Genomic DNA, 27,155 nt, shown 5'->3' on the forward strand with positions numbered 1-27,155 from the left:
TCAATTGTCACATCCGTGTCAGCCAGAGAGGCGGTTGCATGTGGGTGTGCTGTGCATGGATCTTAGGGTAAGTCAGTGTTCCCTCCATCGGAACATGGTGTCTACTTAGTCTGACTGACTCCTCCTCCTGTGTCTCAGCTGACCAGGCTTTCTCAGACATGTCTGTGGAAAGCTGACTTTTGTGCATGACAATCAACCTGCATTAGTGGTTAAAGTAGTGATGCAGCTGAGGCACAGGGTGCCAGGCACTGTTCAGCTTGGGCCAGCTTGACTGACCACTGCATTCTGCTGCTAGCATGGCAGGGCCTGTGGGTCTGTGGTTGTGACTGGTGGGACTGGGTCTCAGCCTCATTCTCCAGCAGTTAGCCTGGCTCACTCACCTGGTGGAGAGGCAAGGGCTCCCAGCACCCAGGGCAAGCCCCCACCAACAAAGGCCTTGATGTGGCCCCATGTCCAAGTAGTGGAAAGCAGGGCTCTGCTCTTGGAGGAGGGAATAGCTGCAGAGTCGCCTCTGGCCTAGGGAAAATGGGGACAGGACCAGGAGGGATTTGTGGTCACTTTGCTGGTTGCCCTCCAGGGCCAACGAGGACAGAGGGTCACAACTGGCCCTGGAGCCAGGTCTGGGTTGGAGGCAATGTGGTCTTGACTGTCTGAGGGCCTTGGACCAGTCCCGTTGTCTTCTCACAGCCGTGGTTTGCTGGTCTGTCAAAAAGGGAGGCAGAGCTCTCAACAAGGGCACATGGCATGCAACCAGAGCTGTCTGCGGGCTTCTTATCCTTATTAATCATATTCTCACAGAGCGGAGAGCACGCTGTCCTTAAGCACAGAGGGACAGTGATACCTCCAAACAGACCCAGCAGCTGTGGCCTGCTGCAGGGCAGACACGCTCCCAGTCCGGCCAGAGGCTGCACTCCATGATTGAGGTGCCAGTGACTGTCCTCAGGGGGCTTCTTTGCTCTCCGCCTGTCTCCCAGGATAGCACAGGAGTCTGTGGCTAGGGTTCTTGTGAGCTGGCCTCACTAAAGGTCCTGTCGGCCAGGGCTCTGCAGAACATCCAGCCACCCACAATGCACAGAGTGCTTCTCTGTGGCAGGGGCCTCTGGTGTTGGGACATAGGGTGCGTTATGCTGATCTGGCTCCAGCCCCAGGCGATGGCTGTTTTAAAAGCAGGGGATGGAATACCTTAGCATGTACAGTCACACGGGGTGGGAGCTGCGTGCAGGAAGCGGGCTGCCCAGCGAGGATGCTGTGGGCACTCTGCCTCCTGGATGGCTGAGCTGGGCCTGGGGGCTACCAAGAGAGGCCACAGGACTGTGGGTCCTCCTGGAGTCTTGCGGCACCAGAAAGACTGGCTTGCAGAGCAGGCAGGTTTCCAGCTTGTGGTCAGGGCAGGTCAGTAGTACGTCAAGTCCTTATGCCAAGGCTTCTCTGCAATATGGACCTGGGCGAGCCACTGGGTGTCCAGGGCAGAAGGAAGCTGTTAGGATGTTGGGGTAGCTCTTACAGTGTGTCCTCTGGAGGCCAAACACTCCAGCTGTGGGCAAGGTCCTTGACTCCTCCTGCAGACACCTGGGGACCCCAGGATCTGCTGGGCACAGCTGAGAGAGGGCATGAGTCATCCCTGTCCTCCAGGGAATTATATTCTCTCCTGAGGAAGGTGGAGCCTGAAGAAGGTTGCTCTCCAAAGTCAGGAACCTGGGGACACTACAGAGACAGGCTCTCAGGTATCTTCTGGAGTCCTCCTGAGACCTGAGAGCCTGGTGCAGAGCCTGGGGTCACTGCTTCCTCTACGTGGATGCTTCTCTTTCCACTCACCAAGGGAGAAGCATGGTGTGCTGGCTTGAAGAGTGTCTCCCAAATAGATGTGTCTACGTGCAGGAACCCGTTCCTGTGTGTGTGTGTGTGTGTGTGTGTGTGTGTGTGTGTGGCCTGTGCAGAAACAGGGTCTTTGTAGATGTGCTGAGCCAAAGTCATATTGAATTAACCCAACAACTGGATGAGCAGAGAGAAATTTGCACAGGAGAGACAAGGGATCAGCCATGTGAAGTCAGAGGCCTAGATGGAGTGATGTGGGCACAAGCCAAGGATACCACAGCCACCAGAAAATGGAGGAGAACTCAGATGGAGCCAGCACTGCACAGGCATGAACCCAGGGTCTTGGTCTCCAGGCTGAGCAAGGACACATTTCTATCATTGCCATTCTCCCAGTGTGTGGGCATTTGTCACAGCAGCTGAGGAAACTCACACACTCCAGAACTGGGAAATGGGCAGCTGGCACCAACAGGCAACAGGATCAAGAAATGTCAGTGGCGATGGCATGTTAAGAGTCTGCCCCCTTCAGGAACCAAGACAGGAAGTGACACCATATTTCCCTTAGCAAACGGTTGAAGGTTTCAGGCATGTTGATCATGAGGCTGGCCAGGTAGGGACAGCGAGAAGTCACACATGTATATTCTGGGACTCTCTGAGCCATCTCTGCAGTGTCCGTGACTCTGGGCCAAAGCTGGAGATGGGGAACATATACTGCCTGCAGTACGAGGTGTTTTGGCTAGGAGGAAGACGTATGCTAACATGTACGGGTTTTATTTGCTTTTGGACCTGGGAATGGAACTCAGACTCAAGGAAGTGTGGGAAGACAGCAGCCAGATCAGTCATGGTCATAAAATCAAGAGTGATTTTGACACCTATGGTCTCTGAGGGCATGGTAGAGGCAGGTTGCTGATTGCACCCTGATCCCCCAAAGCTGTGGCTGAACCCCTGTCTCCTTTGGCTCACTTCCATTCAGTGCAGTGCCGGGGGGACCCTTCTCTGTCACCTGAAAAGCAGGTAGGGGCAGTGCCACCCCTGGGAACTGCTCTGAGAATGTCCACAGACTCAGGGATTGCTATATGAACTTGGCTTGTGACTTTACATTAACATTGTCCCAAGAAGCGGTGCCAGGCTCAGAGAAACAGAGACTTGCCCAAGGTCACACACCCATGACCACGGGATGGCACTAAACCTTGCTGTGTGTGACTTTAATTTCATGTTCTCCTACATGGCTTGGCTGCTCTCTACTGAGGAGGAGTAGGCAACCACTCCTGTCCTGTTTGTCCTCATCCTATAAGCCCAGGAGCCCCAGGAAGAAACAAGATGACTTTAGCTACAAGGAGGGTTTGCTGTCATTTGCACCAGGCTGAGACGCTATGATGTGGTTAGGGTGGGGAGGAGGCCTGTGCTGTACATCCTACCTACCTGGAAGCAGGGCTTTATTCACAGGTGAGGCCAGGGTAATCCTTGGTCTTAACCTCCCTGGACCTTTTCCCTAAACCAGACCACTCCCTCCCTATCCTCTCCGGATATGGTGGCCAGCTGAGTAGACCTGCTGCTCAGATTCCTTTGAGGAGAGCAAGGAGCACTGGAGCCAAGGCCACTGCCCTCCATGCCCTTCAGGCTGCAGCCCCTTGGCGAAGACCTTGGGCACACCTTCCACGGCAATGCCTTCTTAGACCACGCCCCAGACCACACCCATGGCCTCGCCCCATACCATTCCCTCCACAGGCCACACCCATAACCACAGCTCCCACCCGGTGCCTGAGCACTGACTCCAGGGAAGGAGGCCTGGGTCATCAGGAAGCCTGCAGAGAGGGGCTCTGCCTTCCCCAGGAGTCCTCTCCTCTGGATCAGGGGTGTGTCCAGACCCAGAAGAAGCCTGGTCACTTTCCCACAAGTGCAGGCAGGGCTCTCTGCCCCCTTCCCATGATTGCATGAGGCTGCAACGGGTTCCCATCTATCTGGCAGCAGCTCCATACCCAGTGCCCTTCCTGGGCAGAGGCTAGGCCCAGTTGAATGGGGACAGCTTGTTTGTATTTGATATAAGCACTGGATTGTTCTCTACCCTTGCTGGCTATTATGCAGAGGCCAGTCCTAAAATAATATTGAATTTCCTCTCTTATAATTTGGAGGGAGGGTGCTCATCCGGAATTAAGCTGGATGGGGACGCTTTCATCTGTGAGCACTGGGGACTTCTGCACCGACTCCTGGCGTGGGGATAAGAATGTGGGTCTGTTTGCTGAGGAGCTGGAGCCACGCCGTGGCTCCAAGTTCACCGCGTGGAGGCTGCTTGGGAGAGCTCTGTTTTTGTTTTTTAATAAAGTTAGTCTCTTCGTTGCATTGTGCAGAATTCCAGATGAGGCAGTGAACCCTGGATCCCAGAAATGGGAGCCAGTGACTGATTGGTGGCCAGCTGTGTCAGGCCTAGGAAGGCGCCCCAGGACATGCAGTGCCTGGCGTGTAGTGGGTGGTCACTGTGACTCTAGCACAAAGAGCTCACATGGTCTTCCTTGTGCGGCTGGACTGCTTGCTCCAATTTCAAAATACTTGCTTTAGTTTTCTGCACATGCTTCCTGCTGAGGTTCTCATGGCCTCCTTGTATTCCTCGTGGCACAAGTGTTAGGGGCCCTGGGCATCAGAGGAAGGGTGAAGGTCATTCTTTCTGGGGCTTTCTGCTGGAGAGACAGCCAGGCTTTGTAGCCCCTCAGTCCATGCTCAAGTCCCAGACACTGCTGACTAGTTCTGGGACCTTGGACTAAACTTTTCTGGGCCTGGATTTACTCACGTTTAACGTGAACTCAGAGCATGCACCTTGAGGATTGCTAAGAAGATAGAGACGAGATGGCATGGAACCCAGTGTCAAACTCAATACGTGATACCACTGTTACTAAAATGAAGAACATTGTGCATAGCTGGGGTTTAATAGGCTAATTTATGTTATTTACTCAGCAAATATTTGCTAAGCACCCACAAAAATCAGGATCCACAACAGACACTAAGGGGACACAAAGAGCAAGAAGACCTGGATGATCCAGTCCTCCAAGCAAAACAAGATGATGACGGTGATGGTAGTAGAGGTGATGGTGGCAATGGTGCTGATGACAATGACAGTAGTGGTAATGACTGTTGTGATGATAATGGTGCTGTTGGATGATGGCGGTGAGGGCGATGATGAAGCTGGTATGGTGATGATGGTGGTGATGATGATAGTGATGGTGATTTAGATGGTGGTGGTGGTGGTGATGACGGTGGTGGTCACGATTGTGGTGATGATGGTGATAGTGACAATGATGGTGGTGGTGGTGATTATAGTGATGATAGTGATGGTGATTTAGATGGTGGTGGTGGTGATGATGGTGGTGGTCGTGATGGTGGTAGCAGTGATGGCAGTGGTGATTGTGGTGATAGTGACATGCACAATTACAATGATAGGCTACAGAATTTATTTTGTAGAAATGAACAAAGGAATTCTAAAATTAATAGGGGAATATAATGGACCAAGAAAACCCAAATAGCATTGTAAAATGAGAACAAAATTGTGGGATTTATACCAGTTGAATTCAAGGCTCAATCGAAAGCCACTGCCTCCAGACAGTAGGTGTGCTAGCCAGCCTTCCAGCACTGTAACAAATACCTAAATTAATCATTCAGAAAGAAATGTTTATTTTGGCTCACAGTTTTGGAGCCATTGCTTTTAGGCCTCTGGTGGTGTTGTTGAGGTAAGTAGAGTGCAGTGGAGCAAAACTGTTCATCTCATGGCCAAGAGGCAAAAGAGAGCAAGGACGGAGCTGGGTCCCACTGTCCCCTTCAAGGGTGCACCCTAGTGACCTGAAGGCCTCTCATCAGGCCCCATATCCCTCCACCTCCCAATAGTGCCAAACTGGGGACCAAGTCACTAACACCTGGGCTAGAGAACACTCCAGATCCAGTGTAGCAGGAGGTACTGACAAAGGAGTCAGCAAACAGATCAGAGAGCCAGCTGGCAGCTAGAAACGGATGCCTGCTTATATGGTTACAGTAAGCCTGCCCTATTCACAAATTTGGACCAAGAACAGCCGAAAATAAATTAAAAAATCAAAAGAAATTTCAAAAACGAAAGTGTTAAATTTCCACACGTGCATTTCTGTAGCTCAGTGGATGGGGGAAGCTCTCGCTCAGTCCCATGCGATCCTCGGTTGTGTTTAAATAGTTTGTGTGATCTGCTGAGTGGCCCTTAATTTTGTGAAAATCTGTCCCCCTCAGAAAGCAATGATACCCTATAAACAAGGTAAAAGTTGTGGTAATCATCCCAAGCCCAAAGGGCACATCACAGGCTTAATTATGTGATAAAGTGAAAACTTTGGTTTGTTGAACGGTGGCATGTCGTTAGTGAAGTTGGGCGGCGTAATGGAAACTGAGCCAAGCACCCACAGTTCCTGATACGTGTACTTTTCCTCATTGGTGGTGTCCTTGGAACCGCATGCCCACGGACACCAAGCCCACTACATTTGCCTTTCTACAAAAGTGCAAAGCAACCCATGCCAACGGACGACTTGTCAACCAATGGCTCCCACACCACAGTGTGCCTGCCCTACAGCATTAGCTCGGGACATCCCACAGACCCTAGGGTGAAATGCTGAGGCTTTGAAAAGAAATCTAGGTGAACATCTTCCTGACTTGGGAATTGGGAAGTTTCTCAGGACCTACAAAAGCAGTAACATACAAGAAAACATGTGTGAACTAGGGTTTAGTAAGATACAAAATTGTGCTCACGAGAAGTCATCATGAAGAAAACGGACAGACAAGCCACAGTGGAATCCTGTGGTGTGCGCCTCCTGGGGAGCGGGATTGCCTGGGAAGGGGTGAAAGGACAGGAGGGTCTGTGGGGATGGTGATGGTCTGTACCTTGGCAGATTTGGGGTAATATTCGTCAAAACTCATTGGTAGCTTCCACCTGTACACTTAAGACCAGTGTAGTGTATTACATGTAAAGCTCATCTGAAAAGCAAATCAAGAAGCAATATCCAAGTATTGACCTCTCAGGGAACAATAAGCAATGCCTCTTATTTTAAAATGCATCAGAAATGGATGATGGATGGATAGGAAGGTAGCCAAGTTATAGACAAGTAGATTCAACGTCAGTTGCAGGATCCAGGAGTCAGGCACAGGGCAGGGTGATCGGTGTAGGATTCTTTCAAGCTTTTTCATGTTTGAGCATTTTTAAACACATTAATCAGATGTTGGCCTGAGCTGCAGGTTGAAAGTGTATTTACAATGCTTTTTTCAAACAAACCACTGGTATCCAGGAAGTGTTTTAAAAGACTTCAAAAATCAGTAAGAAAAAGACGACGTTTTAGATAAGGGAGCAAAAACTTGAGCAGAAACTTCCCAAAGAGAACTCCCCAAAGACTAACAACCTTGAAAAAGTTTGCAGCGTCAGTAGGCAACATTTCAATATAAATCAAACCCAGTGCGGCGCCTCCCACGCAAACCGGAATGACTAACCATGAAAAAATAGCAAAATGGGACAAAACCAGACAATACCAAATATTGGTCCTGAGCCAGCAGCACACTTAGGCACCACTGCGGGAGTGCGACCTGCCCCAGGTAGCGTCCGCCAGGCTCAGCATCGGTGTAGCCTGTGCCTTGGCCATCCCACTGCCAGGGGAGCCCCAACAGGAGTGGCGGATGGTCATGCACAAGAGAGCCCCTCAAGGACACAGACCAACTGCAAGCAGGACAACCCGAAGCTTGGGATGGCCCAGGTGTCCAGCAATGCAGAATGGATCAGAAAATACAGCCCATTGACTGGAGGGAACTCTACACACTTCAAGGCTGGGGGATCTTAGAGGCACAATCTTGCTTAAAAAGAAGCCAAACGCAAAGAGTATTACTTCATGAATATAAAATTTGAAATTATGAGCCTGATTCCTAGTGAGTGGGCAGCCTAGGGTCCTCAGGGTCTTGGAGGAGGAGCTGGACACTGCAACGTCTGGCCTTCATGGCCCTACATGGGTGGTGCCTTGCAGAAATTTGAGTTAAGGAGCATCCTGACACGAAGGATTCTGCAGTACAGGAAACAATTCTTGGTCTACAGGGATCTCACTCATGACCCCACCCTAGAAGGCCCCCTAGAAGGCCAGCCCCGCCCAGTGTGGATCTTCCAGCTGCGGGGTCCTGGGCGTGGGGCAGTCCAAGCCTCCAGGCCATGTTTGCTTAGCTGGCCTCACAATGCCGCCCCTGTCTTTTCTGGGGGTGAGTCATGCACTGTGCATGGAGTGCTATGGGCACCGAGGGGCCCTTGGGCAGCCCAGGGGGATGAAGCCCACCCTGCAAGGGCCCTGGATTGGGAGTCAGGGGACCTTGGCCTGCCCCAACTCCTTGTGTGCACAGGTGACCTTGGCCACCTTTCTTGTCCTTGTGCCTCAGTTTCCTCCCGGGCCAAGTGGAAGTTTTAGGCAAAGTGCAGCCCTCTGTAGCCCCAAGGGGGTGATGAAGGAGACTTGGAGAGGAAAACACTTTGCTTCTACCCCAGTGGCTCCAGCAGACTCTGGGATCTCACCGCCTGTTCCCTCTGCTTCCTTGTCTACACCTCCTGCCTGAGTCACTCGCTTAATAACTAACACAGGTTGGGAAATATTTTAAGCACACTGCACATTTTTCTCATTGCATGGACAACAAAAGGACTAATTGAATCATGATCTCCCATGGTGATGGCAGACCTGGCGTGCTTGCATGCTGAATGCCGTTAACTTGAACCAAAGCCGCCCACATCTTCACACTGTCCGTGTTCCTTCACCACAGATGCTGGGCAGGAAAGGGCCCTAGGGTTGTCCTCCTCCCCAGCTGAGCCCTCCAGGCCAGAGGCAGGGGGCTCCCTGGGAGCAGGGCCCAGTTGAGACTTGTACCTAAACTTCCTGTCGCCATTGGGAGGCCTCTTCCAGCACTTGGGAGTCAAGGCTAAATGTCCACCTGCAGGTGAGGGACATGTTGAGTCTGGACCTTTGGGAGGGTGGCATTCTTGTTGATGACAGCTGGACCTGCCTCTGGTGGCTTCGGAAGCTCAATATGACATCTGGGCCTTGCACGCTGCACCGGATCATCGTTCCTCTCTCACAGGCGAGAGAACTGAAGCCCAGAGAGGCTGCCAGTGGGACAAAGCATGGGGCAGGAATCAAATCTGGTTCCTGGGGCCTGAAGAACCAGGGGAGCACAAGCCTGCTCCTGATGCATCTCACACTGCTTCAAGGGAATCTTTAGCTTCTGCTCCAGGCCTCAGCATCACCCCCTGACCCTGGCCTGTGCCCCCTCCCGGCCCCATCTCCCAAAGCTCCATGTGGCTCCTGCCCTGGGGACTTCAGCCTGGCAGCAGGATCAGGGAGCCCACTGGCTACATCAGAACCACCGCAGGCATGATGCATGATGGGATGTTTTCTGCAAGGACCTTGTTCATTTATTGCCCCTCCTCCACGTGGAGGAAATTCTGACCCTGATATCCCTTGGGAGCCAGTGACAATGGTGATGATGGTGATAGTGACCGGCACAGTCACAGCCATGTGTCAGTCAATGCTGTGTGGCACAGACAGATGTCCCATGGGGTGATGTCACCGAGTGACCCTGTAGCCATCTGCCTGTGGGTGCACAGTCATTACCTACATGATATTATTTACTGCACCCTAAGGACACATTTCCCAAACATCCTGTCATTCAGTGACACAGGACGATACCCGGGCACACACACGGCTGCTCGCTCCCACACCGACACAGGTGCCCGCTTCCCACGGACACGCACTTTCACTTGTAAGGAGGCACAGCTCTGCCCAGCCCAGAGGCTCAGCTATGATCCCCGTGCCATGCTGTACAGCAGGCATGGAGGCCCTGCTCCCTGAGGAGGCACGGACGCTCTGAGAGCTGAAACCTTGGCCATATGGCTCAGGGTGGCAGGGGTGGGATTTGACCCCAAAGCTTTGTACCCAACTCTTCCATCTTTGACTTCTGACCTTCAACTACCAACTCTCATCTCCATGTCCCTGTGACCAGTGGGGACAGGGTGGAGGTCTTCAGAGCTTAGGGCCCAGACCCGGGCAGAAGTGCCTGCCGGGGAAATCCCAGTGGTTATGGAGCCTGTGACAAGCCAGGCGTAGGGGTCCTATTTTCATGGACACACATAGGGAACGCAGTGGGTGACAAGGACTGGGCAGCCGGTTTTGCTGATGTTTGAAGAGTGTAAGGACCAGTGGTCCAGCTTAAAGGCCTCTCTCCTCTGGGGCTCAGGTGACACTGCCCCTCTTGGCAGACCCTCAAGCCAAAGGCTCTTGTTCAGCCCCTGCCTGCGTGTGGGACTCAAGGTTGGGTGATGGTGCCTGGCCTGGAGAACAGCCACCAAGAAGCAGCTGTGGAGGGTGTGTACTACACTCGCTGGGGTTGTCCTGTGCCCTCAGGTCCAGATCACTGTGCCCTCCTATGTGTCCCCATGGTACCTGCAAGCCCTGTGAACCACTGGCACTGACTGGCCTGTCGGGTCCCCCAGCTTCCCATGGGCTCTGGACACCATCCAGGATAGGCTCCTGCTGGTGGGCTCCAGCCAGCCTGGGATCTGGGGACTCCACCTCCAGTCCCAAGAAGCCAGAGGGTTGTGGCAGACCTAGCTCCAGGTTGGCCCAGGCTGGGCAGCAGGTATGTACAGTGTTGGGCAGTTCACAGCTGGGCACAGGAGCCAGAGGCACCAGTGTTCTCATCTCAGCCTCTCCAGCCAGGTAAGAATCAAAGGCTGCTTCGTCCCCAGATCAGCTGGACACAGGAAGGGGCAGAGCTGGGGCAGCGAAGGCCTCATCTGCTTTCCTTGTTCTGTAGCAGAGGACTCTGACCCCTCAAAGGTCAGGGGCTTGCCCAAGGTCACCACGCTGCTTATCTTTGGGCTTTACGTCTTCAGGTTTTTGGGGGGAGTGAGGGAGACCCCATGGGCTTACTGCAGACTGCAGAGGGCTGGCTGGCAAGTGGTCACAGGCTTAGCAGGTGACAGTCCTCTAGTTCTGCCTGTGTGCTGTGCCCCATTGCTCTCCGCTTGCCTGAGAGCTGCATCCCCATTTCCTGTGAATCAGTCGGGAGAGCACTGTGCGCTGCACCCGGTGGGCACAGTGACCCGGCGGAGACCAGCCAGGCAGGAGCTGGAAGAGCCTCTCTGGTGTGCTCCACATAAAGACCCCTGGACTCAGCCACCCCAGGGCTCCCTGAGCTTTGATCTCAGCTGTCCCCTGAATGCTGGAGCCTCCGAACTATGTGGGCCCTTCGAAGCCGATCGGTGCTCTAGGGGGAATAAACGGTGAGGACGCGACAGGAATGCGGCTCCTCCAGAGACTGGGCTGAAGTGGAAGTTGAATTCAAGAAGAGCTTGGGCAGATGTGGGAGCAGTAACAGCCGCTCCTCATCTGTGCCGAGGAGCCAGGCCTGGGGAAAGTCGCGTTCGCACGCACCTCTGGATCCTTCATGCTTGGGTGTCGCTTTCTCTCTCCCCGCTGAGCAGGTGGGGAAACAGGTTGGCCGGCTTATGTGGCTTGCCCGAGGTCGCGCAGCTGGCCAGGGTGGTTCTGAAGCTCAGGCCCGTCTCCGCTGTGCAGCCTGCAGCAGCCCCTGTGCTGTGACCTGTCCACGCCAGACTCCCACACCCCACATTCCAGAGCATATCCAGGAAGTTGAGAACCTGGCTGCCAGGAAGTCTGGGTGTCAGAGTCCCATAAACAGCCCAGTCTGCATAGGTGGGGGGCAGTCCAACCAGGACTGTCCCCGGGAGCCGTGATGAGGGTTTGAGTGCCACAGCTCAGGTACTGACTTTTTCCCGCCAAGGAGAACTCCTGGGGTTGACATGGTGGGCACCATCTCGAGGCACCTTGGTTTGGGGTTCTTCACCAAGTCCATTCATTCAGTACCACAGGCGATTCTCTAAATGCTGAGGTTGTACCCACAACCTGCTGACCAGTCCCTGACCTTGTGTCCTCATAGTCTAGGTGGGGGGAGGTGGATCGTGAGCAAGAAGATGAAATCGATGTTGGGGTCCCTTAGTGTCCCAAGGTTGCTGGGACAAAGTGTCACACACTGGGGGTTTAAGACAGCAGGGGTTTAGTCTCCTACAGCCTGGAGGCCAGGAGTCCAGAGGCCCCAGGGGAGGTTCCAGGTGTCCCTTGACTTGTGGCCACAACACTCCAGTCTCCGCCTCTATCTGCATGTGTTCACCCTTCCTGCATCCTTCTGTTTTTCCCTTTTCTTATAAAGATACCACCAGTCATTGGATTTGGGACCTGCCCTAACCCCATAGGGTCACTTTTTGAGTTTTGGGTGGACATGAAATTTTGGAGGACACTGTTTGCCTATTATAGGTAGTAAATGCTCCAAAGAAAGATGAAACAAGAAGATGTCCAGAGAGACTGGGGAGGGGTCGGGAAAGGGGGCAATGGTAAAAAGAGAAGGAGAAGGTGAGCCTGGGGGAGGGGCACAGTCCATGCAAAGGCCCCAAGGTAAGAATCTGCTGGCGACTTTGAGGGCCAGGAAAGACAAGCGGGGGACAGAGCTCAGAGGAGGTTCCACTGTTGGTCATGAACAGGAGGGGGTCACCCTGGCCTGTACCCTGAGTGGAAAGGAGACCTGCTAACGATTTCCAGAGGAAGAGCTGTTGCCTCGGGCTTCTGCCTCAGGCTCTCTGTGGCAATGCTCCTCTCTCTGGGAGCATGATGTCCCATGAGAGGGCAGGGGAAGGAATTTCTGTCATAAGATTTGGGTCATCCAGGACATCCATTGTTAGTTTGTCTGTTCTCTGGCATTTTCCAGCCTCTCCTAGGTGCCCCTAGGCTGTGGCAGGTTCCCTCCTGCTCTGCTTCGTCCCAGGCCACCCGGCCGGAAGCCTGGTTTCTCTCCACTTCAGCCTGTCTCAGGGCTGCCTGGGCTCAGACACCTGGTGGGGCTGTGGCAGCTGCAGGGTCCTGACGCCTGTGAGGCCACATCTGTCTGAGCACCTGCCTGAATTGGGCCTGGCCCTCAGCCTTTTCTGCCTCTGGCAGCTTGGCCTCAGCCAGAATCTGCTGAGTTAACTGATCATTTTGGTATCCAGGGCAGGGCCCAGGGATTGGGCCATGCATGGGGGGGAGGGGTCACCAGCAGAGCTCATTCTCTCCCTGTGGTGTGGAGCTGCCTGGGGAGGGAGGAGAAGTGTCGGCCTTTGGGAACTGCTCGCTGTCCCCAGCCTGCAGGTGGGCCCATTCCTATGGGCAGCGGCTGTGCTCAGGCCACTGTCCCATGGCAGCCCTCTTACCAATATGCCAACCTCTGGCCTCTCAACAGTGCTGTGAAATCAGCTGTATGCTTGTCTTTTCTGAACATGCAGAGAAACCGAGGCTGATGACTTTAGGAATTCCCCAACTGCCTAGCCACCAGCTGACTGGGTTTAGCTGTGGTGTGAGCTCTGCCCTGCCATGTGTGTTGGTACAGGGTTTGCACCATGCTCAGTGCCTGGCAGGAGCAGAGCAGGGGCTGCCTCCCTCACTGCTCCTGCCACACCCTCCAAGGGCAGCGGATCAGGGATTTTTCACTATTTTTTTTCCACTTTGAGCCAGACATGGTGGCATAGCCTATAATCCCAGCATTCAGGAGGTTGAGGCAGGAGGTTTGAGAGTTCCAGGCCAGCCTGGGCTACATAGTGAGAACTTGTTTTAAAAAAAGAAGGTTTTTGTCTTGTCGTTGTTGTTGGTAGAGTTTCATGTTAATCCGTCATTTCTTTAGGTCTGAATGAACTTTTTTGGTAGTAAAACATGAACACCTGAAACTGACTAAAGAGCTTGATCCACTAAATGTACACAGCGTGTGCCACCCACACCCACTCTGGTCCAGGGTCCAGGGACTTCCTCATCACTCTGAACAGAAACTGTCCCATGGCTAGTCCCCTGCCTCTGGCCTGGCAACCAGCAATTCACTTTCCATTTCTATGGAGTGGCCTGCCCAGGGAATGGGTGTAGCCTCTGTGGCTGACTTCTGTCCCTCTGCACTGTGTTCTCAGGGGCCACAGTGCTGTAGCAGGTCACTCAGCGACAACCATTTCATTACTGCACATGGAATGCACAGTGGTCCCCATGCATCGGCCGGACTGCCCACTTTTAAAACCCACTCAGAGACGTCCAGATGAGATGGTGAGCTTGGGGGCTCCCATCAGTGGGCTGCTGGCCCTCAGATTCACAGCCTCGCATGACCACCACAGGCTCTGTACGCAGACACAGCAGCGCTGCTCCTCTGACCTCTCTCAAGGGGAAGCCGGAACATCACAGGGCCCTTGCTGTGTGGGGAACCCTCGGCTGCCCAGCTCCCAGAGGGCCGAGCCCTGCTGAGGCCCTGATCTTTGATCTGAATTTTGTCAGACAACAATCCCCAAAGCAGGAGGAGCCAAGAGAAGCCTGAGGGACTGGGGAAGAGCTCAGAAAATTCACTATGTCCAACAGCAGTCTTTTCGGATGGGCTAAGGCCAGTGTGGCCTGGTGACTTGCTAACGGGTGCCCAGATCATAGTATGTAAGCCAAGGTGAGACACATTCCACGTGCCTGGTTGCCTCCTGCTCTGAGCTCCCACAGCCTCAACCTGCGATGAGGAGGACATAGCTTGGCAAGGACATGACCCTTGCCCAAGGTCACACAGCCATGCTGGGGGTGTCTGAGGTGCCATGCCTGCTTTAAGCACAGATATAGGGCTGGGGGGTGGTTCAGTGGTGGAATGCTTGCCTAGCAGGCGCAAGGCCCTGGATTCCATCCTCCGTATCTTAAGCTACATCAAGAAACCCCTGCAGATTGACTCTGAAGCTCCCGAAGCTGAAGTCCAAAATCACACTTAATGATAGGCAGTCATCCAGCTGTGGCAGGGCTGGCTCCTTCTGGGGACTCCAGGGACAGTCCTCCTTTATGACTTCTGGCATCTGCCACCTCTCTTGGCTTGCAGCTCTCCTCCATCTTCAGAGCCCACAGCACCGTGTCTGGGACCCTGTGTCCATTCTCTGCCCAGAGGTGGTGTTCCCTCAGCTTTAAGGACTTCTGTGATAATTTTGGGTTCCCTGAATAACCCCGGATTTTCTCCCATCTCAAATGGTCCCATTTGCAAGGTCCCTTTTGTCATGAAGGGGACATAGTTACAGGGTTCAGACTCAGGATGGAGTGTCTTTGGGGACCATCATTCTGCTGACCCCAGGCTCCTCGGCCATCCCTGTTGGTAGGTCCTGGCCATCTTACAGAAGGGGAAGCCAAGGCTCAGAGAGGTGAGGTGACCTGCACTGGGCACAGCGGGGCTGCAGCGGAGGCTGGGCTGCCTGGCCCTCCCCTGTGCTGATGGCTGAAGCAGCTGGTGCTGCCAGGTGGCACCACAGTCCTAGGCTGGGGCACAGCACATGTGCTGTAGCTGAGGTTGAGTCCTTTCAGGTCCTCACATGGTCAGAGCTTGCAACCCTGCTGCAGGGAGGGACGGCAAGAGTGAACTCAGGGTGGGCAGGGTGGCCCTGGATGAGGAGAGAGAGTCGGGCAGGGAGGCTGTCCATGGCATCTTTGGAGGTGAGATTAGGGGGGCTGCAGACCGTCTTCTTTAAACCTGGGAAGCATTGTTCCTTTGGTTACTGAAGCAACTTTATTTATCCATCAGCCCTACCACAAGCGCTGGGAAGGATTCGGAACACTGGTTTGTGGTGGTGCGGCTGCCTGGAGGGCAGCTGCTGGCATGTGGGATGGGCTGGGGGTCCTTGGCTGAAGTGGGGAGGCGTATGTGTGTGTGGTGTGTGCAGGGTACATGTTCACATTGCCGTATCTCATGACTGGTGTGAAACACACGTGTGAGTGCACTTGCAGAATGAGTGCTGTGTACTGTGTGTGGTGTGTGCATGGTGTGTGTGCAGCATGCATGTGTGGGCGTGTAGCCCATGTGCTGTGGGTTGCTGCATGGAAGACCATGGTGGCACCTCTGTGCTGCGCTCCATGGCTGGGAAGCTCATCCGTCCTCTGGGCTGTGGCCCCTCTTCTGTTCAGTGGGGGTGCGATGCCTGCTGGGCATCTGGACTGGAGCTCTTGGCTGCATGGGCTGAGGGCCTCTCACTGCCTTTTCCATATTGCTGGAAACTTCCACCTCCTGGCCAGGGCTGTGCTGGCGGGCAGATCGTTCCAAGTGAAGCCATGGAAACTGGGGTCACAGATCTGCAGTTTTCCTGGGCCCCATGGCTGGAGGCAGGGGCTGTACTTTGGCTTGGGGCTGTCCCTGGGGCTGTGGACAAGCTCTGCTCTGTGGTCAGAGATGTCCATGTGCACCATGCATGTCTGTGTGAGACGCCTCAGCCTGTGGGGTCCTGGAGAAGGGGTTGGGCCCCAGCAGCTCTTCCCTAGAACCTGGGCCCCAAATGTCCACCACTAGGCGACTACCCCACACCTAGCACACTTGCTCATCCATCTCACCTCATTCCACTCACGGACCAGGAGTGAGGCTGCCAGGTCCCCATCCTTATGGGCAAAAACATCAAGTTGTCCCAGTCCTGAGGGATTGGAGGCGACAAGACCACACAGTGGGCAGAATGGTGGCCCAAAAGACATGTCCACATCCTACCCTTTGGGCCTGAGGTGTGGCCTCATCTGATATAGGATTATGGATGTGATCCAGGTGGGATGAGGCCGTGCTGCAGTGGACAGCCCTAACTCCTGGGACTGGGATCCTCTAAGCAGGGGAGGGGTCTTAGAGGCAGACACCAGAGGGGCCATGGGAACACGCAGGCAGAAGCAGAGTGATGTGGCCCCTCCAAGGCTTGCCTAGGACGGCTGAGCTCAGAACTAGAGGGAGACCGGCCACTTCCCCTCCGAACCCCTGTAGGAACTGGTTTTGGCTGCTCCGGCTCCTGGCCGGTCTTGGCTACTGGCTCCAGACACTGAGAGAAAGCGTTTCTGCTGCTCTGAGCCCTGGGCTCTGTGGCCCTCCGTCAGGGAAGCACCAGGGTGCTCACACCAACAAGAAGAAGCAAATAAATGAGTTAACCCAGAGCCCCCTCTGGGTCCACCACAGCCAGCTCCCACGGGCCATGCTCCTACAAGCCACATTCCCACAGGTCACACTTCCATGGTCACACTCCCACAAGCCATGCTTCCACAGGCCAGGTTTCCACAGGCCATGCTACTGCTGTCTGGGCTGCCACAGGCCAGGGTCTCACGGGTTCAGCTCCTGCACGCTGGGCTCCTGCAGGCTGCCCAGTGAGGCCCTGGCTGGGGTACAGGCAGGCCCACACACCACCTGCGGAACTCTCTGGAAGGACCTGCCCCTCCCTAGTCTAAGATGCCTGCCTGAGGCTCCGCATCTCCTGTTCACTGCCCCCTAAGTCCTTCACAGAACTAGTTTTGTGTCTTCCTGGGAACCAGACAACCAGTGGTCCTGGGAAGCTGGGGGTGGGGCGTGTCCCACAGGCCCTCTGTGTAGAGGGAGCTGTGAGCCAAGGTAAGAAGTGAGGTGATGGGAAAGCCCAGAGGGGGCTTTGGAGTGAGCAGTGACCTCAGGTTACTCAATCTGTTCCCTGTGACGGAGGACCAGGCCTTCTTGGGGCTCTGTGGGTTGGGGGTTTCTGGGCTGCTGTGACAAAACACCACAGGGGGCATCAGTCCTCATAGACTGGAGGCTGGGGCCCTTTTCTCTTTATGTGCCCGGTTCCCAGTCACTGGATGGGGTCCACCCAAATGACTTCATCTTAACGGGGTCATCTGCAACGACCTATTTCCAAACACTGTCCCCTCATAGGTATGGGGGCTGGGACACCAACATTTTGGAGGACACAGGCCAGTCCATGACATAGGGGTCTGTGCAAAGGATCAATGGTGCCCTGGACACTGCTTTGGGAGAGGACGCCGCAGGGTGGCAACCAGGCTGCTTGCTGGACAGGAGACTGGGTGGGTCCCTTGATCCACAGGACACACTAGGGGAAACACCACCACCTTGAGTCTACACAGGGCTCAGCCATGCTGCCTGCTCACGAGTGGACACACTTCTGCTCTGTCCTCATGAGTGTTTTCAGTTTTTCAGAACCGGCAGGAATCAGAGCATTTCCTACTGAGCTCACCTCTGAGAACCGCAACGCTCACCTAAGGAGCAGTTAAGCATGGCGGGCCTCTGTGCCTCTCTTGCTGTGGGACACTCATCCTGCCACTTGCTGTGCCTTGCGCTGTGTCCCACAGGTAGTCTGAGAGCAGCTGGGGATCTACGAAGAGCTGTCGGATGTGCCTGGGTGCGGGGCCAGCTGTCTGTCCAGCAGCTGTGGGCCCCATGCCTGTAGCTGCCCATTCTGTCACTTCTTCTTAGTGTGCTCTGTGTCTTTGAGGCAGAAGGCCAGGCCATCATCCACAGGGAGGGGCTCTGAGCACACTGTTGCAGGCATCGCCAAGAGGCCTGACAGCACCTGGTGTCACTGACCTGGAGATCAGTGGGCAGGCGTGGTGGGGTCCTGTCCCTCACGTGGCTTCATTCTTTCTGGAGGCCACAGAGTCCACACCCTACCCCTCACTCAGCTCCTCCAATCACCCGTCCCCATATCCCAGCGGCCAGCTGGAGAGACAGGGCTGGGAGGGAGCCAAGAATTCCTGTCCCCAGAGATGTTAGCCAGGCACCAATGAAGAAAGAGTAGGAATGGAATAAAAATTCTTTTTTAATGCTCTCGGCTGCTAAGTTCAGCCCTTTAGCCAGAAATCTGAGTGCAGCGCTCTTAGCCTTGCTGTTTCAAAACTCCATCTTGCACACTGCTGCTGGTCCAAGAATAATGGGAGCAGATGGGACGTTTTCCTGAGCTCCTCCAGCACGTGCGGGGCCAGACTGTGAAAGGGACACTCGGCTAGGGCAGATGGGGATCCTGCATGAAAGGACAAGGTCAGGAGACCCCTGGCCAGGCCGGGGCTTGTGAAACTGACACTGGCCTTGTGGCCTGCTGGCTGGGCGTCTCCCACTGAAGAGCTGCCTGCCACCCTTCCAGGACGCAGCACTTCATTAGCAGGAGCCTGGCCAGCAATTGGGAGAAGGAAAAAGGGTTTGGAAGAGGATCCTGACTAAAGTGTCCCCACGTGGCCAAGGAGGGCAGGAGCAGCTCCCCAGAACTAGGATTCTGGGCTGTTCACCTAGAGAGACCCTTCACTGTGCAACAGGGCCTGAGGCCAAGAAGGGTGCAAGGTGCCCAAGTCCCAAGTGACTGGCAGCCCAGGCCTCAGCTCACCTCTCCCCACACTCAGACCACCCAACCCCATAATGATGTCCTGTGTCCTCCACCAGCAGAAGCTTGTCTCTGGAGGACTGGACTTCCCTGCCCAAAGAGGCAGCCTCAGTGGATAAAATGCAGGCGGTCATGATGAGGAAGAGTCTGAGTTAGGACTTAGGTGGCAGCCATGTTTCTGATTAACCTTGGGACTCCTGACTCCCCTCCCCCCATGACAGCGGGAATCCCTCCAGACCAAGAAGAATGGGACTACTGTGGGCAGAGCTGGAGTGAGCTCATGACCTGTACCTGGCTCAGCTGAGTGCAGGCTGCTTTTGACCAATCCCAGCTGACCTGCAGTGAGTGAGAAGCAAATGCTTACACTGCACACCATTGAGATTTTTGTCGTTATTTGTTACACAGCAGTAGCTGAATGACACAGCTCGAAATCTGGAGAAGCTGGAGAGAAGAAAGGAAGAAGATGAGGGGAAGCAAAGGCGGTTAAAGCCTACAGAGGGCTTTGTATGTCTGGTCATCCCCTTGTCCACTGGGAATACATTCCAAGACCCCCAGAGGGTACCTGAAACCATGCATGGGACTGAAGCCTAGACACGATGTGTCATTCTACACATATGTAATGTTACATCTTTTCATCCTCACTAAGCACTGACCACACACTGTGGCCATAACTTTTGAGGTGCAACGGCAAAACTCACATGAATTTCTTCTTCCTTCGTCCATCTTTTGGAGATGGAAGATTTGTTCTCACCGTGGACCTGGTTAACCTCACAAAGGGTTGGTTCACACCTTCCTTATTCACTCAAGAACTCTCACCTTTGCACAGAAAGGAAGGCCTCTAGGCTTCTCTCTGTCATGTCTGGATTGCCAGGGTCAGTACTCTTGCCACTGGAGGTCACTGCTCAGTGAAATGAGAGTAACTTGGGCATAAGCACCAGGATACCATGACAGTGGGTCTGAGAACCGAGGTCACCAGGTGATTAGCAGTGGGGTAGTGTGTGCAGCATGGACATGCTTGACAACTCACGTCCCAGGCAGGACAGAGCTGGTCAGCTACTCAGAACAGTGCAATTTAAAACTTATGAGCCATTTGTTTCTGGATTTTTCCATTCAGTATTTTTGGACTGTGCTGGCCATTGGTAATTGAAGCTGTGGGAAGCAGGACCACAGATGAGGGTCAGAAGAGGCTGCTGTACCTGGCTCTGGTGACGCCATCTTGTTCCACCTTCTCAACAATGCAACTAATTTTTTTCTTTTCTTGGTGGTACTGGGGTTTGAACTCAGGGCCTTGCTCTTGCTAGGCAGGCACTTTACCACTTAAGCCATGTCCCCAGCCCTTTTTGTTTTAATTTGTTTTTCAGATAGGATCTTGTGTTTTTGCCCAGGCTGACCTCTGACTGTGATCCTCCTACTTATACCTCTCATGTAGCTGGGATTACAGGTGTCATCCATGCCCTGCCCAAATTGGCGCTATTATTTCCCTCATTTCAAGACAAGGAAACAGGGTTAGGTTGGGAATGTGGCTTGCTCAAGGCCAACAGCCAGAAAGTGGTGGAACTGGGGCTCATTTGTGCTTTCCCTGCTCAATCTGCCCCATCCACAGTAGCCATGGGACTACAGGCAGCTACAAACACTTAAATTAATTACAATTAGGTGAAATCAAAACACCACCTCCTCATCACACCAGCCTCATTTCAAATGCCCCAGGCAGTTGGGTTGGATGGCACTAGCACCAGGAGTTCCTGTTGTGGTGGGAGAGTCCACTGGACAGAGCTGTAGGCTGGGTTCTGTCCAGGGGACGATGGGCACTGACTATTAGACTGGATGCCTGGGAGATGGTTGACTGGCCAGGCCAGGGCTCACCTCCATCAGCTCTGTGACCTCAGCATCCCTCCACCCCCCTACAGCCCGTGTCACCTGGAGGGTCCTGGATGGGGACTGTGTAGTGGCTAGTCTCCATGTGCATTGCTAGGGAGAGAATTGCCACCTCATTAGCACTTATTTATTTATTCATTCGACAATTTATTTACGTGACTATGGACTGGGGTATTTATTTCACACTCTGGGTTATAATCCCATGCTGTGCTATTTATTTTGTTTGCATGGCTCCAGCCTGGGCTACTGGAAGCTGTTCAGTGGGCTCCTGTGACACCTCTATGCTCTCATTGTGTGTGGTATATCTGTGTCTGGGTGTGCATGTCATTTTCCTACTTTTTGTCACTGACAGCCTTCCAGCTTCAGTGGCACATTCCCCACACAGCCCTAAACGGAGTCATTTCCCCAGGGAGAGTTGGGACCTCCATTGGAGGAAATATTAGATTCCCAGGGGAGTCCACTGCTACTGGGGCATCATGTCTTCTGGTCTACTCAGGAAATGCAGCCGGGCACACGCAGGTGTGTGTTGTTTCTGCACCTGCCCTGCTGAGCCTTTGAAGTCGAACATGACTTCAAATGATGTCTCCAGCTCTCACCAGGGACAAGGTTCCTTCAGGCCTCTCCTGGCTTCTCTGGTGCCCTCCCACGCCCACCTCCACTTGCCTATCGAAAATGAGATGGTTTCAGAACTGTTAGCCATGTGTGTGGAACAGCTTCATCATGCAGACCACAGAGCTCTGCCTTTCAGATTCCCGTGATGCACAATCCCTCCTAAGGACGGGGACGGAGACCCTCCTGCTCCCCATGCAGACAGAGGCTCAACTGCTTGACTTCCGAGCTCAGGCCCCTCACTCCAAAGTCCCCTCTTGGTTACCACCCTGCAGCAGCCTAAGAAGTGTGTGTCCCATTGTGGCTGACCTCATGTCGTCAGCCTGTGCCTTATGGCAGACACATGCGGGTGTGGGTTTGGCTGCAGTATCTGCTTCATCCCTCCTCTGACCTCGATGGGGAAGGCAAGACACCGCTAGGTCTGAGTGCCTGGGCGCAGTCTCCACACAGGTCTCACCTGGCCACTGCTGCCAGCCTCTTGCAGGTGAGGATGTCTTAGCTCCCACCCTGGAGCTCTGGACGAGGTCTGAGAGAGGACGTCTCAGAGGCTATCTAGGATCTGGGACTGTGAGGGCTGTAAAACAGAAAACCACTGGTGCTGGACCCGACAATAGAGACTACCCTCTCAGGGATGCAGATGAGCAGGACAGTGAGGAACTGGACAGCCACCACCTGCTAAGCCTGGCCTTGCTGCTCTCAGCTGGCAGCTCACCCAGGGGGGTGGGGGACTGAGGAAGGGATGACCTCCTGCCTGGCCTGCTACCCACCCAAGTGTGAGGCCCTGTAGCTGCGTGGAAAAGGTTTGGGTACAAACAGCAATGTGAGGGTGGACTGTGCTGCATGGTGGCATCAAGCAGCCATTATTTTCTTCTTATGCCTCCTTCCTTGCATCCTTCACCCCAACATAGACACCCATTTGAGAATAGTGGGGATGTCTTCCTATTCCCTGCCTTGGAGCCCATCTGGATCTCTCAGGAAGGGGAAAGGGCTTGTATACAGAGCCTTCCTCCATAGGAGAGGATGCGTGGGCAGAAGGACTAAAACACAGTGTCCCAAACAGAGGAGAGCCAGGTGGAGGGGGCCGGGAGGCAGTGGGACTGTGTGGTTCCACCTCAGTGCTGGGCTGTGAGCCGAGGGCAGCACTCAGGTTGTAGGTAGCTTTATCCACATGCCTACCTCACTGACTCCCTCTGCCTGCAGAGGTTTGGTTTGAGAAGGGTTCTGAGGCTCTGCCCAGGCTCAATGGAGCGGAGCGTGTTCACAGTCAATTAGAGATGTCTGCCATGAGCTCAGAGGAGTGGCACTTGGAAGGACATTTACCTCTTGCTCAGGTTTCCCTTGTGGCCCCTGATGCACAAAGTATGGGATAAGAGACAGAAACTCAAGTCCCAGCCCTGCCTCCTACTTTGAGCTCCCCAGCGGTCCTGAGCCTTCCTGACAGTTAAGCAGGTGCAGGCGGTGCCTAGAGCTGAGATGGACTGGGTGAGCTGTGGGCTGCAGAGTGCTGGGGGGGGAGGGCTCTCCCCAGCCTTACCCGCATTCCTGCTTCATTGCTTCTACCTGCCTTCCAAACACTGTTCCCAGAGCCCCCACCTGGGCCTAGGTCCTGCCTCAATCTGGAGTCCCTGGGAGCCAGCTGCTCCCGTGTTGCCACCACTCCTGGACCCTTGTCTTTAGCCCAGCCCCCTGGTTCACCTCTCACCCTACTTCTCCAGCTGGAGGGCCCTAGCTGCATGCTCCCAGGACCACAAAGTTAATGCTTAGTTGCCCCTCTCCAACACCCAAATCTACCCTTCGTGTTGTCATTTCTCTGCTGCTGGCATCCCTGGAGCTGTCCCTGTTCCCCACTCTGTCATGACCTTGATCCCTGGGTCCTGCCAAGCCCACTGTGAGTCACTCCACCTGACCAGTTCTCACTGGGGTGGTAGTTGAAGGCCTCAGCTGCGAACAGCCTCCCACCTAAACCTCACCCTTGCGCCCCATGCACCCTAAGGACTGTTGGCCCCTTGCAGCCCTCCATTGTGGAGCAAGAAACTCCCCACCCACAGATGCCAAAGAAACATACAGAATTCACCTCATATGGGCCACGCTGGTCCCGCCCACTGACCACGTCTCACCCACTGGTCCACTGAGGAGAGAAGGCTGCCTTGGAATGCAGGGAAAAGCATTTGAGTGGATGTAAAAGGAAGTGGGGTGGGGATTACGTCAGAGGATGGGAGGATGGCTGGCGCTGAGGAAGCTGGAGTGCGGCCTGGAGCAAACCCCCAGAGGACAGATCAGAGCAGCCCTCCCGCCCTTCACTGCCTCCTCCTAAGTCTGTTAGGAAGAAATAATATTTTTCTCCTTAAACACATTAACCTGCTAAGCGTCAGGTCTCCACACTCTTTCCTCTGTTCACTGCAGCAGGAAGCAGAGGCGGGAGCCCTGCCTCATCTGTTCTCCTGGCCGGTCTTGCTCTTCTGTGAGCTTCTGGGTCTCAGAGACGCCCTGCAAGGCTGGCTCTACTCCACTGCTATGCACGACACCACAGTGGCAGGAAGGACCATGTGGCTGACCCCTACTGGGCAGGACTGAGAGCTTTGTGGCAGGTGAGCTCGGGCTGCAGTGGTTGACACAGTTCAGACGACTGCTGGATACATGTGCTAAGGAAGACTGATGTTTTCCCTCTCTGCTTCTAGTCAACCTTGTTTGAGACTGGAGGAGGCTGTATTCCCTGGCTTTCTGGTTCACTGTCAGGGAAGAGTGTCTTAGGTCCCATGTCACTCTACTGTAGTTAAATCTGAGGCATAAGGGATCAGAAACCACTAGTGACAGCCTCTTGCTACCTGTCCCTGGGTCATGGAAACCCTGTGTGGTCCATGCCCCAAGATCCTGGGGTTGGAAGTAAACACTGGTTTGGAATTTGGCAGGTCCCCTGGGTGGGGTGTGTTCAATAGGCATTCCAGCTCCTGAGTGTCCCCAAAGGTCCAGCACAGAGCCAGGTTCCCAGCAAGTGTATAAGCAAGGTTCCCACAGTCTCTGGAAGGGAACCCTCAGATTCATGGGACTCACAGGCAGCAAGCACTCAGTGGTGGGCTTCAGAGAGTTAACAGGCCTGGCCAAGTCCCCTTCTGTATGGCCCATGAGCTCAGAATAGTTTATACATTTCTAAAGGATTGTAAGAGAAAGAGGAGACTGCATGGCAGATCATATGTGGCCGGCAAAGCCTAAAGGTTTCCTACTGGGCCTTTACCTTCAAAGTCAGAGCCTCTGGGTGGAGGGGGATGGGCTCATGCCAGGGCAGGACCCTACAACTGGGCTTCTAGCCCAGACCCCCAGGCCCGCCCCTCCCTGGAGGTCCCCTCCCACCCTCTCATGGCCCCTCAGCACCTGTGTGACCAGGAGATTTTGTTGCCAGAGGGGCTGTACCCCACATGGCCACCTCCTCTATCCACACTCCTGTCCATGTGACTCTGAGCCCACTGTCCACCTCCCCGCACTGTTTCTTCATGTGCTGGGTGAATGGGTGGACTCAGTTCTCCTTGGGCCCTTCCAGCCTCAGACCCCAGGCACTCCCTGACCCTCACAGAGCTCTCTGGACCACCCAGAGTGTGATGAATGCTAGGTGGGCACCCTTAGGGACCTTGTGGACCTGGCACATGACACCTGCTTTGTTATACTCAGCTCACTCCCACCTCTCCTGTGCTGTGTGCACACACAACTCCCCTGCAGGCCCTGCTGACCTGAATGCATGCTAGGAAGGAGCTGCCCCGCGGATCAGCTAGCGGCAGGGAACATGGGACAAGTGTGCTGTGCACTCCCCACCCCCTGCTCAGCATAGGACATGTCCTTGCTTCAGATCCAGACACTTTCCTGCTTAATACTGCAACCTCAGAGAGAATCCAAGCCCTGGTCTTGAAGCCAAGCCCGCCACTCCCTATGCACCACAGGCCCCTACCTGGCCAGCCATGCATCTGGGCTCCGCCTCACCCAGGGGGCTGGGTCACCGTCTACCCATGAAGTGTTCCCCTTCCCCACCCACTGTGCCTCGGCTGGCACTGCCATCTCTTGTTCTGTCTGTATCAGTGTAGGGCTCAGCAGGGAGGATGCTCCCCATGCAGCTGTGCTGGACAAAAAGGGGCACCCTTCCTTTTCAGAGGATCCTGGTGGCTGTCATTTCAAGGTCATTTCAAGGCTTGAGATAGTGACTGAGGCTACCATCTTGGCCCCACTTGCCAGACCCCCAAGAGAGGTCCCAGGCTGGTCGGGTCTCAGAAACCACTGGGACACAGCTCTGTGCCTGGATCTCCTGGGTGACCTTGGACAAATCCCTTGGCCTCTTGGAGCCTTGGTTTCCTCCTCTGTAAAAGGGGCTTAGGAGAAGGAAACTATTACACGAGAACAGAGCGGGAGAGGCCCCAGATCTTTGGAGAGCAGCGGAGATGTGAAGGCTCCCATGCCCTGTGACCTCTGAGTCCTCTCCTGGCTATGACCCTTAAGAATCACTGTGCTCAGGAACTTGTGAAAAAACGTGCACTGCGGGGTGACTTTGAGAGAAAAACTTGGAACCAACTTCTATCCCAAAGCAGGAGGCTATGTGAAAATGTCGTGCCCACAGAGAGATGCTCAGTCATGGGCGTGAGCCAGAACTGCCTGGAGCCAGATGGTAGCATCTCAGAAACACTCTGAGTTGCTCAAGGCTGATGTCTACAAATCAGCAAGGCAATCATGACATGTGTGCAGCCAGGCATGGGGGGCCCAGTGACTCAGGGTGACAGTGTCAATCTGTCTGTCCTGTTGTGCTGGGTGAGCTGGGGTTTTCTCACTCTATACCTTCTGCTCTAAACAATGTATCTCAGCATAAAGAGGGGCATGAAAGGGCTGGAAAGGGGCAGGAGATGGAGCAAACATTCCATCTGCTCTGCAGGGCTCAGGGCACCCGCGTAAGACTGATTTTAAAAGTTCCCAAAATGCTGTCCCTCCAAGGGCATGTGACACAATCTGGACACAGGGAGCCAAGCCTCCAAACGTCTCCCCCATGCCAGGGGCAGATTTAAGGTCAAGGTGTACCCTTCCCTTTGGTAACTTGCAGAGGGCTCAGTCCCCTTTATTGTACCTGGAAGCTGACGTGCTCCTGCTTCCATCCTAGGGACCACGAGCTAGATGCATGCTCAACAGGCCCTGCAGTTGCCTGGAGTGCCCCTGAGTGGCTGACTGCCAAGGTACAGCATGGGGGATGTTTGTTTCTGATGGTCACATGTGTCTTCAGTGCCATGAACAGGGGGCTTCAAACTCAGACGTCTGTTCTCTTGCAGTCTGGAGACCAGAGCCTGAAATCTAAGTGTGGCAAGCTGCACCCCTCCCCAGGATCCAGGCAGGCTCCTTCCTGCCTTCCCAGCTTCAGTGATTTCTGGTGTTCCGGGTGCTCTCTGCTGTGACTACACTTCCCCACTCTCTGTGCCATCTGTCCAAGCCGCCTCCTTCTAATAAGGACACCAGTAACACCCCCCAGTTTCACCAGTCACATCTGCAAAGTCCCAGTTTCCAAATTGTAGCATACTCATAGGGTCCAGAGACACTGATTTGGGGCATTGCTCACCCGGAACAGAGACCAGCTCACGGCTCTGATTTGCTTCCTCTGTGGGGTACCTGTGGTTCTTCTGTA

The 27,155-nt window shown here is 54.3% G+C and overlaps 1 long non-coding RNA gene across 1 annotated transcript; it reads right to left on the minus strand.

Annotated features, from left to right (window-relative positions):
* Positions 1-18,484: 18,484 nt before the first annotated feature.
* On the minus strand, positions 18,485-23,677 carry LOC141417177 (uncharacterized). The gene is made up of 4 exons (XR_012441764.1): positions 23,586-23,677; positions 21,969-22,085; positions 19,319-19,468; positions 18,485-18,673 (listed from the first exon to the last, which is right to left on the minus strand). It is a non-coding gene; the product is annotated as an uncharacterized lncRNA (long non-coding RNA).
* Positions 23,678-27,155: the final 3,478 nt, after the last annotated feature.

Source organism: Castor canadensis, chromosome 15, assembly GCF_047511655.1.
Source record: "Castor canadensis chromosome 15, mCasCan1.hap1v2, whole genome shotgun sequence".
Taxonomy (NCBI): domain Eukaryota; kingdom Metazoa; phylum Chordata; class Mammalia; order Rodentia; family Castoridae; genus Castor; species Castor canadensis.